Source organism: Mastigoproctus giganteus, chromosome 8, assembly GCF_048544385.1.
Source record: "Mastigoproctus giganteus isolate SK-2022 chromosome 8, ASM4854438v1, whole genome shotgun sequence".
NCBI lineage: Eukaryota > Metazoa > Arthropoda > Arachnida > Uropygi > Thelyphonidae > Mastigoproctus > Mastigoproctus giganteus.
In genome coordinates, this window is record NC_143582.1 from 71,125,603 (window position 1) to 71,142,127 (window position 16,525).

At 39.9% G+C, this 16,525-nt stretch overlaps 1 protein-coding gene across 1 annotated transcript in view; it reads left to right on the forward strand.

Annotated features, from left to right (window-relative positions):
• The window catches only part of LOC150081619 (uncharacterized), a 264,024-nt gene that overhangs the window by 153,683 nt on the left and 93,816 nt on the right, over window positions 1-16,525 (forward strand). The gene's annotated exons all lie outside the window — the stretch shown is intronic.

A 16,525-nucleotide genomic window follows, 5' to 3' on the forward strand; every position in this document is an offset into this window, starting at 1 on the left:
CTTTGTATCATCTGCAAACTTAGACATTAAACTTGATATCCCATCATCAATATCATTCATAAACACCGAAAACAACAATGGACCCAACACTGAACCTTGAGGAACTCCACTAATAACATTAGTCCACGTTGAGCAGTGTCCATTGATTACCACTCTCTGTCTTCTGCCACTCAACCATCCCCTTATCCATAGCAGCAATTTGCCTCCAGTGCCACACTGCTCCAATTTGTGCAGCAGTCTTCCATGTGCAACAGTATCAAAAGCCTTTCTAAGATCCAAATATATAATATCAAAGTTATTCCCTGCATCCAGTTCTTTTGTGACTACATCATAGTATCCAATCAAATTGGTCAGGCAAGACCTATTTCTCCATTACTTTAGAAAGAGTAGATGTAATTGCAATGGGATGATAATTGGATGGGAGGGTTTTGTCACGCTTTTTAAGAAATTGCTGGATATGAGCAAATTTCCAAGCAGAAGGAAAAACACATTTGGAATAAGAAAGTGGAAAAAGGCAGCAAAGAACAGGAGTAAGTTCAGGAGCGCAGGTTTTGAAAACAAGTAGAGAAATACAATCAGGACCTGGAGCTGCCTTAGCATCAAGATTCGTCAAAATCCTTCTGATATCCTTTTGACGGAAGACCACAGGAGACATTGAATGGAGCGTGTTGGGAATGGTGGGAGGTGTTTTACCAAGATCATTAATACATGAGCTGGAAGAAAAATGGGATGCTAGCAGGTCCGCTTTATATTTGGCTGAAGTGACAGCAGAACCATCTGGTTTTGACAGGTGGGAGCAGAGATGGGCAAAAGTTGTGGCCAATAGCTTTGGCATTAGGGCAAGAAGCAAGTTTTCTGCTCTTAGCCTGTTCAAAATCTAGTTTGGACTGATTAATAACTGCTTTACAATTGTTTCGAGTTTTGGCGTAGGCAGAAAATGAAACTGAAGAATTGGAAACAAGCCAATTACGATATGCAACATTCTTCTCTTGAACAGTCTTAGCACATTTATTGGAAAACTAAGGTTTAGATAAAGGACGAGATTTTAAAGTGGAGTGTGGAATAAAGGATTCCATTCCTACAAGAATAATTTCATTGACACGATCTGAGCAAACGTTAACATCAGAAGTTTTGAAACAGTAATCAGACCAAGGAAAAGAAGAAAAGAAATCTTGCAGGTCATCCCATTTTGCATTCTTGTAATACCAAACAACACGAGGGTGGGAATAGCCATGAAATAAAGGCTCCATTGGAGAAGAGACAATCACCAAGTTGTGATCTGAGGTGCCTAAAGGACCACTCACTTCAACTGTGTACTCAGAAGAGTTGTTTGTGAGAGAAAGATCAAGTGTGTTGGCTGTATGGTTAGGATTGTCCGGTATTCTTGTAGGTAAATGGACAATCGGTGCAAGGTTATTAGTAATTGCAAAAGCCTAAGCACCTCGACCAGCTGCATTGGTGTGACTACAAAACGGATGCCAGCTGGAGTTGTGAATATTAAAATCACCAAGAAAAATTACCTCACCGTTAGGAAAGTTGGACTGGAGAAAGTCAAGTTGCAAAGAGAGGAAGTCAAAGAGCTCCAAGTGATTAGTGGAGTTGGGAGAACAGTAGAGACAACAGATGAATTTGACAGAATGAGGTAGAGAGATTTTAAGCCAGAGAAGATCGAAATGAGAGGATTTCAAATTACCAAGTCTCTGACAGGCAATATTGGAATGGACATATGCACAAGTACCATCTTTGAGGCGAAAGGAATTATACAGCGAATAATTTGCACAACTGAGATGAGCAGTAGTTGAATCAACCGATAACTGAGATTCTGTCAGAAAAAGTACATAGGGTTTGGTTGAGTGCAAGTGGAAATGGACATCATTGAGATTAGAATTGAGACCACGTATATTTGTGAAATGAACTAGGAAGTGTTTGCAAGGTTTAGATTTTTTTGCAGATAAGCTGCAAACATACAATTCGTGGTATATTCAATAGTAAGAAAAAGTGGGGGGTGGGGGGGACATGCTGTATGAAGTTGTTGTTATTTGGTTTTTAGGAGCATTAGCAACTAAGGCCATATTGCTCCGGTTATATGCGGTGGTAATTCCCTGACCTTTCTGCATCCTCTGTATTTGGTGGTCACGGGCTCGAACCCTGATCTAATCAAGAAGCGTGTGCTACGCACTGCCGCTCCTGCTCACCTGGCTACGGAGGCGCCTATATGAAGTAATGAAATTTTTGGATATGGCGTACACATGGTAAGAATATATCCAGATCCTTGACATAACGTGGCTTCGACAATGCCCACTGCATATACACTGCTCAGACTCCTTCCAGTCACTATCTGGCAGAGTAGATGTAGCAAGGTTATACACTAGCTGATACAGAAGCCTCCTAAAGAGTTACCAATAGGTTCTGTCCGGTGTACTAACTTACGGCCGGCCTGCGAACACCATTTTAGAGCTGTACCCTCGAAATGTAAGGAATATTGGATCTCACCACGATGTTCATCATAACCTCAAAAGTCATCAATCATACTGCATGATGGAAGTGGTGGGGAAGTGTTGGCCGGAACTTAGCTCTAGAGACTAAACATGGGTTCCACCACTTCAAGCCTCCAATAAGCAAAGTGGTGGTATTGCACTGGTTGATGAGAGTCATCTACCACCTAGTATTGCCTGGTAACACAGAGGGACGGCATTTCTCCATGTGGTGTGGGCACCACACCTTGACCCCTGCTTACGTTGGTTTACACCTGGGTGGTCATCCACCATGTACTTGTGCATGGAGGTTATACCCAGGATTACTAACAGTCCCGGCGCCTCCGTAGCCAGATGGGAAGGAGCAGCAGTGCGTAGCACACGCTTCTTGATTAGACTGGGGTTTGAGGCCGTCACCACCAAATACGGAGGATGTGGAAAGGTCAGGGAATGACCAGTGCATATCCCGGAGCAATATGGCCTTGCTAATGCTCCTAAAAAAACCCAAAATAACTAACTAATAGGCCCACCAGTGTGAAGGTGCAAGGTGTAACCAGAGGATTTGGCTGTCACAGACTGTCCAGACTTCGCTGAAATTGGGTACACTTAACTTGAGTGTTACCCGAAAATCAGTTCATTCAGCATTTTAGACTCCCAGGTAGGAAGTACAGCTTGTTTGGCCTATCTGAGAGAATGTCTGAGACAACATTAATAGCATTAGAACAATATATAAATAAAATTAATTATGGCTGAAATTTTAACAGTGATCCAACTTGATGCACAAAAAGCTAAGAGTGTGACAGCACAGTTAAATTTCGAGATGGAAATAAGAGATATAGATTTGGTAAAAGAACTTTATGAAATTGCAGGAAGCATGCAACACTATCCACAAAGATATCGAATACTGTCTGAGGGTGAGCATCCAAAAGTAGCAGTTGTTATAACAAAATCTAATTTGGTTGCAACGAAGGTTACAAGTTTGTCAAATGAGCATGTAGTGTGCTCTGAAATAATTGGAGGTTTTGACAGAATATATTTTGTGTCAATGTATTGCCAGCACTCAGATAATATTAGCCCATATATAAACTACCAAAATACCCCGCATAGCACTGATAATTGGTACCGAAACTGTTCCATGTTATGTGAAACCGTGCTAATTGAGGTATAATTATAACGGATTTTAGTAGAATGCATAGCAGAGAAGCAGTCCATAAACAAATTATAATAAATCTATAAACAATTTGCTCTTGATAGCCAATTAAAAGGATTTGAAATAAAAAAAATATTGCAAAAATTTTTTAATGAAAAGGAAACACCATGAGAGATGAGAAAAAAACTTTAAAAAAGGTGGTTGTTTATTTAGGTATTTCAATAATGAAGTCATCTCTTCTTTTTCTCAGTATTCAAGTCTTTGTAGCATCAAATCCCATCTTGTAAAATTTGCCGTATCTTGAAGCTATATTCAACATTCGGATCTCCATTCATAATCACCTCTCAGGCCATGTAAACCACCTGAAAAACTTTTAGCATTAGCATTAGTAGAGGCATTTGATGCAAGAAAGCAAGCTTATGCAGCATCAGCCAAAAAAAAAAAAAAAAAAAAAAAAACCACTTCCACTTCACCCCTCTGTTCGTTCAAAATACCTGTCCAGCTGAGCCTTAAACTTATTTAGGCTATCAACCTCCACCACAAGGGATGGAAGTCTGTTCCACCAACCAACCACACGCTGGCTAAAGGCAAATTTCCGCACGTCTATCCTACATCTGTCTTTCCTCAATTTGAATTTATGCCCTCTCAGGTGATTATTCTGAGCTAGAGGAAGAATCCCATCAGCATTGAGCATGCTTAAACCATTCAAGGCTTTATACACCTCTATCAGATCACCTCGCTGGTGCCTAGTCTCCAGACACTGTAATTTGCAAAACTTAAGCCTTTCTTCGTAAGAGCACCCCTTTGTTCCATTCACTAATCTTGTTGCCCTTCTCTGTACTCGTTCCAGCAGCTCTACATCCTTCTTGAAATGAGGCCTCCAGACCTGTATACAGTACTCTAGGTGTGGCCTGACCATCGCCTTATACAATGGAATAATCACCTCCTTATCCCTGCTGGAAAAATTCCTGTATATCATTGACAATACTCCATGAGCTACTCTTGCAGCCCGTCTGCACTGCTCAGAGAACTTCATATCTGCCTGCACAACCACCCCCAAGTCCCTTTCATTCTCTACCACTGTCAGTGTTGTACCACAGAGTTGATACGTTGCTCTGGGGTTGCTGTTTCCCATGTGTAGTACTTTACATTTGTCAATGTTAAACTTCATTTGCCACCTCTCAGCCCATCTGCTCAACCTTTCCAGATCCTGTTGCAGCAGCATAGTGTCAGTAGTGTCCTTGACAACCCTGCCAACCTTTGTATTGTCTGCAAACTTGGACGTTAATCCCGATATACCATCATCAATATCATTTATAAATACAGAAAACAATAATGGACCCAACACTGAGCCCTGAGGGACTCCACTAATAACATCAGTCCACGATGAGCAGTGTCCATTGATTACCACTCTCTGTCTTCTCCCCCTCAACCACCCCTTTATCCATAGCAGCAATTTGCCTCCAATGTCACACTGCTCCAATTTGTGTAGCAGTCTTCCATGTGCAACAGTATCAAAAGCCTTTCTAAGATCCAAGTATATAATATCAAAGTTATTCCCTGCATCCAGTTCTTTTGTGACTGCATCATAGTATCCAATCAAGTTGGTCAGGCAACTTCCCCTTAACAAAACCATGCTGTGTCTGAGCTATAACTGAAGTCTTGTCTAATTGATCCTGCAGTGCTTCTTTAACCAGTGCCTCCATTAATTTTCCTGGAACAGAAGTTAAGCTCACAGGTCTATAATTACTTGTGTCAGCCTTTGATCCTCCTTTGTGAATTGGGGTCACATTTGCACATTTCCAGTCTATGGGTGCCTCCCCTGAGTCCAAGGAAGCTCTCATAATTATGGCTAAGGGTTTGCTTACTTCCTTTGCTGCCTGCTTTAATATAACTGGATAGATCCCATCCACCCCGGGTGCCTTTCTTGTGTTTATCTTCAACAGTTTCTCCTCCACTTTACTCCCAGTTATTTCAAGATTCTGTAACTTGCTGCTAGAGTTGAATACACCTCTGGCATTCCCCTTGCTGAATAACTCCTCATGTGTGAATGTCGATGCAAAATATTCATTTAGTTTGTTAGCTACCTGAGCAGGATCATCAACACTTGACCCATCAATATCAAGTGGACCAATCTGATTCATACCTTTCCTTCTAGAGTTTACATAAGTAAAGAACTCTTTGCTGTTTTTCTTTGCATCCCTTGCCAAGGATTTCTCGTAATCTGCCTTCGCCTGCCTAACCTCCTTTGTAACTTGGTTGCATATCAACTTGTATCTATCATAGGCTTCTGTGTCATGTGTTAATTTGTAAGTATCCCATGCATTTTTCTTCTCTGCCATATGCCTCATTAGTTCATCTGACATCCATTTTGGCCTAAACCTTGAACAATATTTCTTAGTTGGTATGTAAAGCCTAGTAGCTTCCAAGATAAGTTCTTTGAATGCTTCCCATTTTGAATTTGCTGTTGGTAACATCATCAGTTGGTCCCACTGTATAGAATTTAAATACTGTCTCAGTCCATCGTAGTCGCCTTTACGGAAGCAATAACCCTTCCCTTTACCCCTAATGGTAGTTACCTCTTTGAGTAAATCCCACTTCAGCACACTGTGATCACTGCCACCTAGTGGTTCATTTATCTGCAGATTCTTAATGCATGAAGAATCACTGCTGATAATCAAATCAAGAGTATTACTCCCTCTAGTTGCCTCCCGAACATGCTGATGCAGAAAACAATCATCCAATAAATCCACAAAAGCCCTGCTAGTGTGTGAGTATCCAGCCCCCAAATTCCAGTCAATATCTGGGAAATTAAAATCTCCCATTATAAGACACTCTGATTTACTGGCCCACTCTATTTCCCTGTACAGTTCCTTATTATACTCATCAGAGTCATTAGGCCTATAGCACACTCCTACTCTCAATTTTGATCTCCCAATGTTTATGTCACACCAAACTGACTTCACACTGCACTGTCCAGCGATGTCGACTGGCTTCACTTCCTTGGTTTTTATGTGTTTCTTAACTAATAGCATAACACCTCCCCCCTTCCTATCCTGTCTATCCTTTCTGTAGACGTTGTACTCCCCAAATTGCAGTTCCGCATCCCTTATATCTGTGTGACACCACGTCTCTGATATCCCAACAATATCTGCCTTCGATGTTTTGAGCAATACCTCAAATTCATCAAATTTATTTACTAAACTCCTAGCATTGGTGTACACGCAAGTATACCTGCACCTGTTTCTATTCTTAGCTACCCTAACACAACCCATGTGTTTACTTGTACCACAATGGCTCCCAGCAGTCTCTGAAATACCATGCATCTTGTTTTTCAGGCTTCTGCTCATTCTAATAGAAGCAGTGCAAGAATCTCTTTCACCTCTGCCAGTGGCTACTGTCAATCTATTGGTCTTTGTCTCCCCCCAAGCTAGCAGTTTTCCGACCCACCTAACACTGCCTCGATAGCATCAGCAAATATTCTTGCCCCTTTTCTATTTAAGTGTATCCCATCCCTGTAGAAGCAATCTCTCCTGTTAACAAGTACAGTCCAGGCTGAAAAAAATTCTACCCCTTGAGCCTTGCACAATCTTTCCAGGGCCGAATTGATCGACAAGGCTCTCATCATATACTCCCTCCTATCGTGTCTGGGCAGAATTGCAGACACTTTCAAATTCAACCCTAATAACTCCTCATGTCCAATTCTCTCCAATTTCTCCAATTCTTCTGTTGAAAATACTTTTTGGTGCCACTTCAGAATTGTGTTCCTTTTCTTCATATGCAGTTTGCTCATCAATTTCAAGGAGAGTTGGATCAAGTCACTTGCATGTAAGTCAATGCAGTCACGTACATTGACAGTGTCCAAAGTTCCAAATCCCAAGTCTTTTCCGATCTTCACAGTGTCTTCAGCATTTGTTTGAACTTGCAATTCAAAACCAGTGAAATCATTTACCAAATGGGGCAAAACATGTTGCCAAACAGAATGCATGTTGTTGGCAGTGCTTTCTAACCAAGATGTGGATATATTTTCGATCGTATTTTTAAAAGGGTAAAAAATAGTGAAATGAAAAGTTTGAAAAGCTTTTCATTTCGCGTCTTCTCATGAAGATGAAATTAAGAATACTGAACAGTGTTGCACATTGCAGCTGAATGCCTGAGGGGAGCTGTTGTCATACTAGAGTTGGCACACAGCATATATGTACCGTACCTAGGCTACGAAAATGCAGCATATATGCAGAGTACATGTCTAGGCTATTGAGTGAGTTTTAATATGTACAGTAAATTTTCCACTTAAACTTAATTGAAAACCGTGTTATAGTGAAAGCCGTGCTAAACAAGAACCTGGCAGTTCTCGCTTTATGAGTTCCCGGGTTTACGAGTTTTTTTCTCCCAAATATCAAGTCTCAACAAAATCGAAAATATTAACATTAATTGCAAAATATGAATGTAAACATTCATAAATACTGCATTCCAAACCACGTGCGTAGCTATACAATACAGTGTATCCCGCTTTACGATATTAATCAGTTCCAGAGACACTATCATATCATTAAAATATCGTAATATGAACCCAATAACACATTGTTTATTGGTAATTCGTTTCGAGATCTTGGAAGTTGAAATTTTCGCTGTATAACTAAACTATTTATCTCTCTAAAATGTCATTTTTAAGATCACGATTACCTGGACTTGGATGGTGAGCATGAATCCTTCAGTCTCAGGGAAGAGCTCGTGAGCCATGCATTGGAAGCCATCTTATCTATGTGATCTTAATGGAGGTCATTGTAGTCTCTGTGGAGTATCTTCTTTGCCCATATTTTCCGCTTCATTTAAGCTGTCTAGGCAGGAGGGGACTCCTCGTTTGAATGGGGTATGCTGCTTGTCTATCTTCCTTAAGACCTAGTAGAGTGCTTCTGCTTTGTTTTTCTGGAAGTAATCCTTCAGGTTAGCTATTGTTGTTTTCTGTTGCTGTATGAGGTCTATCAGGCCCGTTCCTCCCTCTTTCCGAGCTATTGTCAGTCTCTCCACTGCTGACTTGGGTGGTGTTGGTTGCTCTTGGTCATCATTGCCCTTGTCTTTTTCAGGATATCCTCCAGTTCGGTGTTAGTCCAATCTGTGATCTTGAAGGAGTATGTTAGCACTGGGACTGCATAGGTGTTTATGGCTTTAACTGTGTTCCCTCCATTCAGCTTTGCTTTCAGCAGGCTTCTGAGTGTCTGATGGTATTTTTCGGTCAGGCAGGCATTGATTTCCTTGTGCTGTAACTGCTGAGCCTGCATCATCCCCCGATATTTGTAGGTCTCTCCATCTGTCATGGCTTCCATCCCTTTCCCAGTCTGCAGCTTGTAGTTTCAGCCAAATAATTTCCCCTGATGCAATCCGTGGGTCTTGCATTTGTCTAGACCAAATTTCATCGTGATATCATTTGCTGAATTCTTCAATGATCCGGAGAAGTTGCTGGAGTTGCTTCTTGGTTGCCACATTGAGCTTGATGTCATCCACATAGATCAGGTGGGTGAGGGTTTACAGGTTTTCCTTCCTTCTTTGAGGTTATATCCGTACTTGCTGCTGTTGAGCATTGTGGATAGTGGGTTGAGTGCTAGACAGGACCGCAGTGGGCTCACGGCATCTAGTAGTAGTGGTGGTAGTAGTAGTAGTAGTAGTGGCATGTGATGCAAGAAAGCAAATGTATGAGCTTATGCAGCATCAGCCAAAAAAAAAAAAAATCACACCATTCCTTCCAAATGCCTGTCCAGTTCCTCCTTAAATTTATTCAACCCATCAACTTCCACAATGACAGATGGAAGTTTGTTCCAGCAATTAACCACTCGCTGGCTAAAGGCAAATTTCCGCACATCTATTCTACATCTGTCTTTTCTTAATTTGAATTTATGCCCCCTTAGGTTCGTAATCTGAATAAATGGAAGGATCCCATCAGAATTCAGCGTGCTCAACCCATTCAAGGCCTTATACACCTCAATCAGATCACCGCGCAGGTGCCTAGTCTCCAGCCACTGCAATTTGCAGAACTTAAGCTTCTCTTGGTAAGAGGATCCCTTCATTCCCCTCACCAATCTTGTTGCCCTTCTCTGTATATGCTCAAGCAAATCGAAATCCTTCCTAAAATGAGGCCTCCAGACCTGCACTCAGTACTCAAGGCGTGGCCTGACCATTGCATTATACAGAGGGATAATCACCTCCTTTTCCCTTCTTGCAAAATTTCTATATATCATTGACAAAACCCCATGACCTGCCCTGGCAACCTGTCTGCATTGCTCAGAAAACTTCATATCTGCCTGCACAATTACTCCCAGGTCTTTTTCATTTTCTACCACCTTAAGTGTAGTACCACACAGTTGGTACGTTTCTCTGGGGTTACTTCTACCCATATGCAGTACTTTGCATTTGTCAAGGTTAAACTTCAGTTGCCACTTCTTAGCCCATATGCCCAAATTATCTAGATCCTGTTGCAGTAGCACACTGCCATTACTGTCATTAACAACCCTGCCAACCTTTGTATCATCTGCAAACTTCGACATTAAGCCTGATATACCTTCATCAATATCATTGATAAATATACAAAACAACAGTGGACCCAACACCGAACCCTGTGGGACTCCACTAATAACATTAGTCCACAAGAGCAGCACCCATTGATTACCACCCTCTGTCTTTTCCCACTTAACCATCCTTTTATCCATTTTAGCAACTTACCTTTAATACCATTCTGCTCCAATTTGTACAATAGTCTTTCATGCGCAACAGTGTCAAAAGCTTTCCTGAAATCCAAATATATGATATCAAAATTATTTTTTGCATCCAGTTCGTTTGTAACCACATCATAATATCCTATCAAATTTGTCAGACAAGACTTTCCCTTAACAAACCCATGCTGTGTCTGAATTATTGCTGCAGTCTTGTCTAGTTGATCCTGCAATGCATCTTTAACCAGTGACTCCATTATTTTACCCGGAACAGAAGTTAAACTAACTGGTCTGTAATTACTCGTGTCACCCTTCGATCCCCCTTTGTGAATTGGGGATACATTTGCACATCTCCAGTCCGTGGGAACCTCCCCTGAGTCCAAGGATGCTCTCATAATTATGGCTAAGGGTTTGCTTAGTTGCTTTGCCACCTCTTTTAATATAACTGGATAGATCCCATCCACCCCAGATGCTTTTCTTATGTTTAACTTCAACAATTTCTCCTCCACTTTGCTCTCAGTTATTACAAAATAATTAAGTATACTGCTACAATTTTATAACCTTCTGCCATTTTCAAACCTTAATAATTCCTAATGTGTGAATGTAGATGCAAAATACTCATTCAGTTTGTTTGCTATCTGAGCAGGATCATCAACAGTCGAACCATAGATGTGAAGTGGACCAATCAGATTCATCCCCTTCCTTATCCCTTTGAAAGATTCCCTTCCCAATGGGGATCAGTCTAGTTGTGATGTTTTCAACCTTAATGGTGGTAGTTCATTTCGCCATCATTGCTTCTAGGAAGTTTGTCATTGTTAGATTGACTTTGTAGATCTTCAGCACCTCTGTTAGCCAGCTATGAGGCACAGAGTTGAGGGCCTTAATGTAATCTATGTTGGCTGCGTACAGGTTGCAGTACTTTTTGTAAGCTTGCTCTATAACTGTGGCATCAGTGTAAATTGCTCCTTGCATTCTTTGCTCATCTGCTTACATCCTTTCTGCTGTTCGGCCATTATGTTCTGGCTCTCTAACTGGTCTGATATCTTATTGGTTATGCAACTGGTCAGGATCTCGTACATCGTTGGGAGATGATAGATATAATCTGTGGTGGGGTCAAACCCTGGCAGACAGTGAAGGTAGGAGGGAGCAGATGAAGATAAAGAAGGTATATGATAAGAAGACTGTCCACCTGGAAATAGGTTTGGGGGGTGGTAGAGGGCGGCCACCCCTGTGGAAGGAGTTCATCCACACATGTGGTGGCTGTCAAGGACAGTAAAAGTTGTCGTGATAGAGTCCACTATGTAAATGTTTGGGTGGGAGAAGGGATATGGGATTTGTTGGTGGCCAAGTCATGGGCCAGGGCTTATGTGTGGAATGGGATTGCACTGTGGGGGCACAGTGGTTCTCTGTATAAGATCCCACACTGGCCAGACTAGCTGGACCTGGTGTTACCAGTTACTATGCCAGAGAAAAGATGCATGATGGCAATATGGTTTCCTAATAGATTGCCGTCACTGCAGTCTAATTTGAGGACCTGTGTAAACACGCACTCCACATATTCAGCCTGTATATACACTTGTCACACACACACACACACATAGTACACACTTTTTTTTAAACTTGTTTAGAGGCAGACTGAATGGTAGGACCTAAAACAGTTCTCACATGCATTTTATCATCTTGCATTCAGCCAGACAGGACCTAAACATAGCACCCAAACAGTTGCTATGTTTAGGTGCCACCTCAACATAGCAGCTCTCAGACAATCACTTATTTTATTTTATTGTTATTATTTTATTTTATTTATTTTTAATGTGCTTTCACAAACATTCACTCAGTCATTGCATAGTTTACACAGGTGACCTGGACATTTCTCACATATACAGGGTGTCTCAAAAATACACGGCATAACTTCAGCAATGAGTTCCTCATATGTAGACAATAAAAATATTTTATATCAGCCTAATTCCAGAAATGCTTGGTTTCCAAGTTTTGAAGGTCTGTCTATGACACTTAACTGTTCACATCACCTTATAGTAATTGTTCAAAATGTCCGCCTTCTGCCTGAATACAGGCCACACATCGACGTCTCATGGACTTGCGAAGACAACGCCAAATTCCTGGCATGTTTCATATTGTCTCACAACCTGCCACAATTCGATTGCGGAGAGTTTCCACATCAGCTACCGGAGTCGAATACACCAATGACTTTAAATAGCCCCACAAGAAGAAATCTAGCGGGTTTAAATCAGTGAGCGTGGAGGCCAGGCAGTTGGTCCACCCCCTCTACTTCAGGAGTCGTAGATCTTGGTCGTCCTCTGTCGGCAGCACAAGGTGTAAAGGTCCCATGTTTACAAAGGCGACGATGGATACCTTCAAACGTGTTGCTGTCTGGACATTTTCATTCTGGGAACCATTCATGGTACAAACGATGAGCCTGCAGATTAATATTTTATCTGCAGGTTGATATAATACCTGTTGATATAATATTTTATATCAACTATGTTGATATAAAATATTTTTATTGTCTATATATGAGGAACTCATTCCTCAAGTTATGCCATGTATTTTTGAGACACTCTGTATACAACTGAACCACAAATATAACTTTATTTTTTAAATTTATTTTATTATTTACTTTATTTTATTTGTTTTTTATTATTTTATTTATTTATTTTTTTGTTATTATTTTATTATTTTTATATATATATTTATGGTACAACAGTCTACATATATAGGACTATTTACTTTTTTTTTTTTTCGTTGTAGGTTGATGTCAATATGGTTTCCAACACATATCTCACCCAGCACTTGAATTGAGATACACATATGAGATAATAATAACAATATTTATAATTACTTAGTGATTTACACACACATGTGGACAATCGCAAACATTCAGTCTCCCATACCTATACTTTCTCACTCACAAATAATCACAGACAGAGGTAGTCAATCCCCCATGCATACTTAGACTATCACAGATATTACTTTGTTTATATGATTCATTCTTACGTTTTATCCACAATATTTATTTTTAATTAAAACATGCATTTGTTTCTACACATTGTGGGGAAGGGAATATATTTTGGCAAGTCCATATGAATCAAATACAACAATGCGGATGCAATATGAGCTGCAGGCAAACACATACATTTTCTTTCACTACTCATAGATATACCAAGGTGCAGAAACATAGACTAGAGCACTCCATAACATCCGGCAATGCAGATGCTACAGAGAGCCTCAATCAAGAAAATTGTCATGCATACATAGTACATACAGTCATGCTCTCAAAAATGAGCACACTAATAGCACTTGAACTAAGCACTATTAACTCATAACATCTATGTATGAACTCATAACATCTGAATTCATTATAAAAACATATATCATATATATTTATGAAAATATATATGTGAAATTATGCATAGAGAGAAAACACATAAAATAATACAATTTCTAATATGAACATTTTTGCTGGGAGAGAAACTGTGACTGACCTGTAACATATGGGCCAGTCGCATTTGGCAATGTCATTCTCAGTAAATTTCACAGTTAGGTAGGAGTGTCTGTCTAAGCAGGCAGGGTCATCGCACTCTGGATTATAGCATGGTTGCTTCTCCAAAATACATGTTTAGACGCCTCATTTTAGGAAGAATGTAGAGCTCCTTGAATGGGTACAGAGAAGGGCAATGAAATTGGTGAGGGGTACAAAGGGGTGACCTTACCAAGAGAGGCCTCAGTTCTGTAAATTGCAGCATCTGGAGACTAGTCACCTATGAGGTGACTTGATTGAGGTGTTTCAGGCTTTGAATGAATTGAGCAAGCTCTATGCTGATTGGATTCTTCCTCTTGCTTAGACTGAGAGGGCACAAATTCAAATTGAGTAAGGATGATTTTTTTTTTTTTTTTTTGCTACTGCTAATGCTAAAAAGCAGATTTTGCATAGTTGCAACTTTAGTTCATTATTAGAGAATTTTCTCAAAAGAAGTGCAATCACTGAAAAGTTTAGCAGGTTTACAGCTATCAAAGTGTCTAAAATCATGTTTCTTAGTCAATAGCGTATTTAGATCAGTTGGAACCACTTAGGCACTGCAGAATTTTGGTGTCTCTACCACTAAAAAATTTAGTATTTGCATGTGTATTTAAAATTTTTAGGTAGATATTGGCAGTGTGTGTGCCAGTATGTAAACATGCTATTCTTCTTAATTTGAATATAAAAACTAAAAGACTTGGCATTCAAACTAAGTCTAAGACTCAGTTTGTAGCCAAGGAGTGAGAGCTGGTATCAGCTCATATTTGGTCCAACGATAGGATCTAACAGCAGTCTGAAATATTACCTGTGTATCAAACGTAAGTAGGTAACAAACACTTAAAGTAACTTTGAACTTTCATGTGATATAGGAGTTTCATTATGCTATTTAATCTTGGTAACCACTATATACTGCCATTCCCAAATTACATTTTAAAATTATACACCATTTACATTTGTAATAATAAAATAATATTAAATTGTAATTATATTTAAAAAAAAAAAAAAAAAAAAAAAAAAATGAAGCCTAGATTTGACCCTTTGAAATACCAACTTGAATTCTCAAGGGCACAGTGAACAGTATGCCTGCTCTGAGTGCAAGGTTCAGAGAACAGTACATAAAGTTTTTCCATTCCCCTTAAAAATTTAACTGTAACATGATTTTGAGTCAGTGAAGGTCCAAGAGGTTCAAATACAACCAGTTACAGTTAATGTTTTCACTCACTGGGCCATTGCTGCTACACTAAATGATGATTTATTTCAAAGTGATGGCGCCTCCATAGCCAGGTGGGAAGGAGCAGCAGTGCGTAGCACACGCTTCTTGATTAGACCGGGGTTCGAGCCCGTCACCACCAAATAGGGAGGATGCGGAAAGGTCAAGGGAATGACCACCGCATATTCTCGGAGCAATATGGCCTTAGTTGCTAATGCTCCTAAAAACCAAATAACAAACAAACAAACATTTCAAAGTGACTGGAGTTGCTTTTCTCTAATAAATTTACTGAGTCCAGTTAGCCAGATGATTTGATTTTCCTGTCACTTCAAATGTCACTCTGTGTAATTTTTGTCTTGTGAGATTATTTAAAGATGGAAAAAAAATCTGACAGCAAGAATCCTCACAGTAGAAGCAGAGCTTGTGGAAAATTAAAGTTCAAGTGGCCACCCAGGAAACAACTGCATCATGTGAGTCAGAGTCTTCACAGAAGGTGTATGGAGTGCATTGGAGCCAATGGACACTACTTTCAGCATCTCTAGCAGTTGTTGGTACTTACATCAATCACAGTTTTCCAGTTTTAACTACGCATCAATGGCACTTCCACAAAACTTTGTATTTCATGGAAGTGCCATTGATATGTAGTTAAGACAGGTGCATCATTCAACATTACACTGTCAAATGGGTGCTCAGTTTTCTTTTAACTGCAATTTTAGAAATTAAAAGTATAAGTTTACTGAAGTTTTCCGTGGTTCTCATGTTGGCTTTCTTTACCTTCGCCGTTTATTCCAGTAATCAGTTGCTCTTTGGCTGAAGGGAAAATTACTGCTTCTGTTTTATAACTATCCTTTTTCATTTCAGATCTGTTCCATTTTGTGTGTGTTGCCTGAGAATGAGTAAAGCTGTCACCAGCATTTAGTTTACTCCACTGTTTTGAAGCCTACTATATCAGTTAGGTCTCCACACAGATGCCTGGTTTATAATCGTTGCAATTTACTAAACCTAAGTCTTTGGTGTTAAGAATACCTTTTGGTCTCCCCCCCAGCCCACCTTATTGCCCTTCCTTGTACCTTTTCCAGCAGACCCTAAAACTAGTTCTCAAAATGAGATCCTATATGCGATATTCAAGATTTGGCTTAACCATCACTTCATACAATGGGACAATCACTTTATTGTCCTTGCTGGAAATGTTCATGTATATCATTGACAGAAATTCCACAGGCTTTTGTAACAGCCTGTCTACATTGTTTAGAGAGCTTCATATCAGTCTGTACCATTATGCCTAGGTCTTTTTCATTATCCAGTACTTTGAGTTTGATAAACTCACTTTTATGTGAAGCAAACTTTTACTACCTATGTGGAATTTTGTGGAATTACTACCTAAATTCTTGTTTCTAAATATTTTATACTTGCAATTGCCATTTTTCGGCCCATCTGAATAATAGCCTT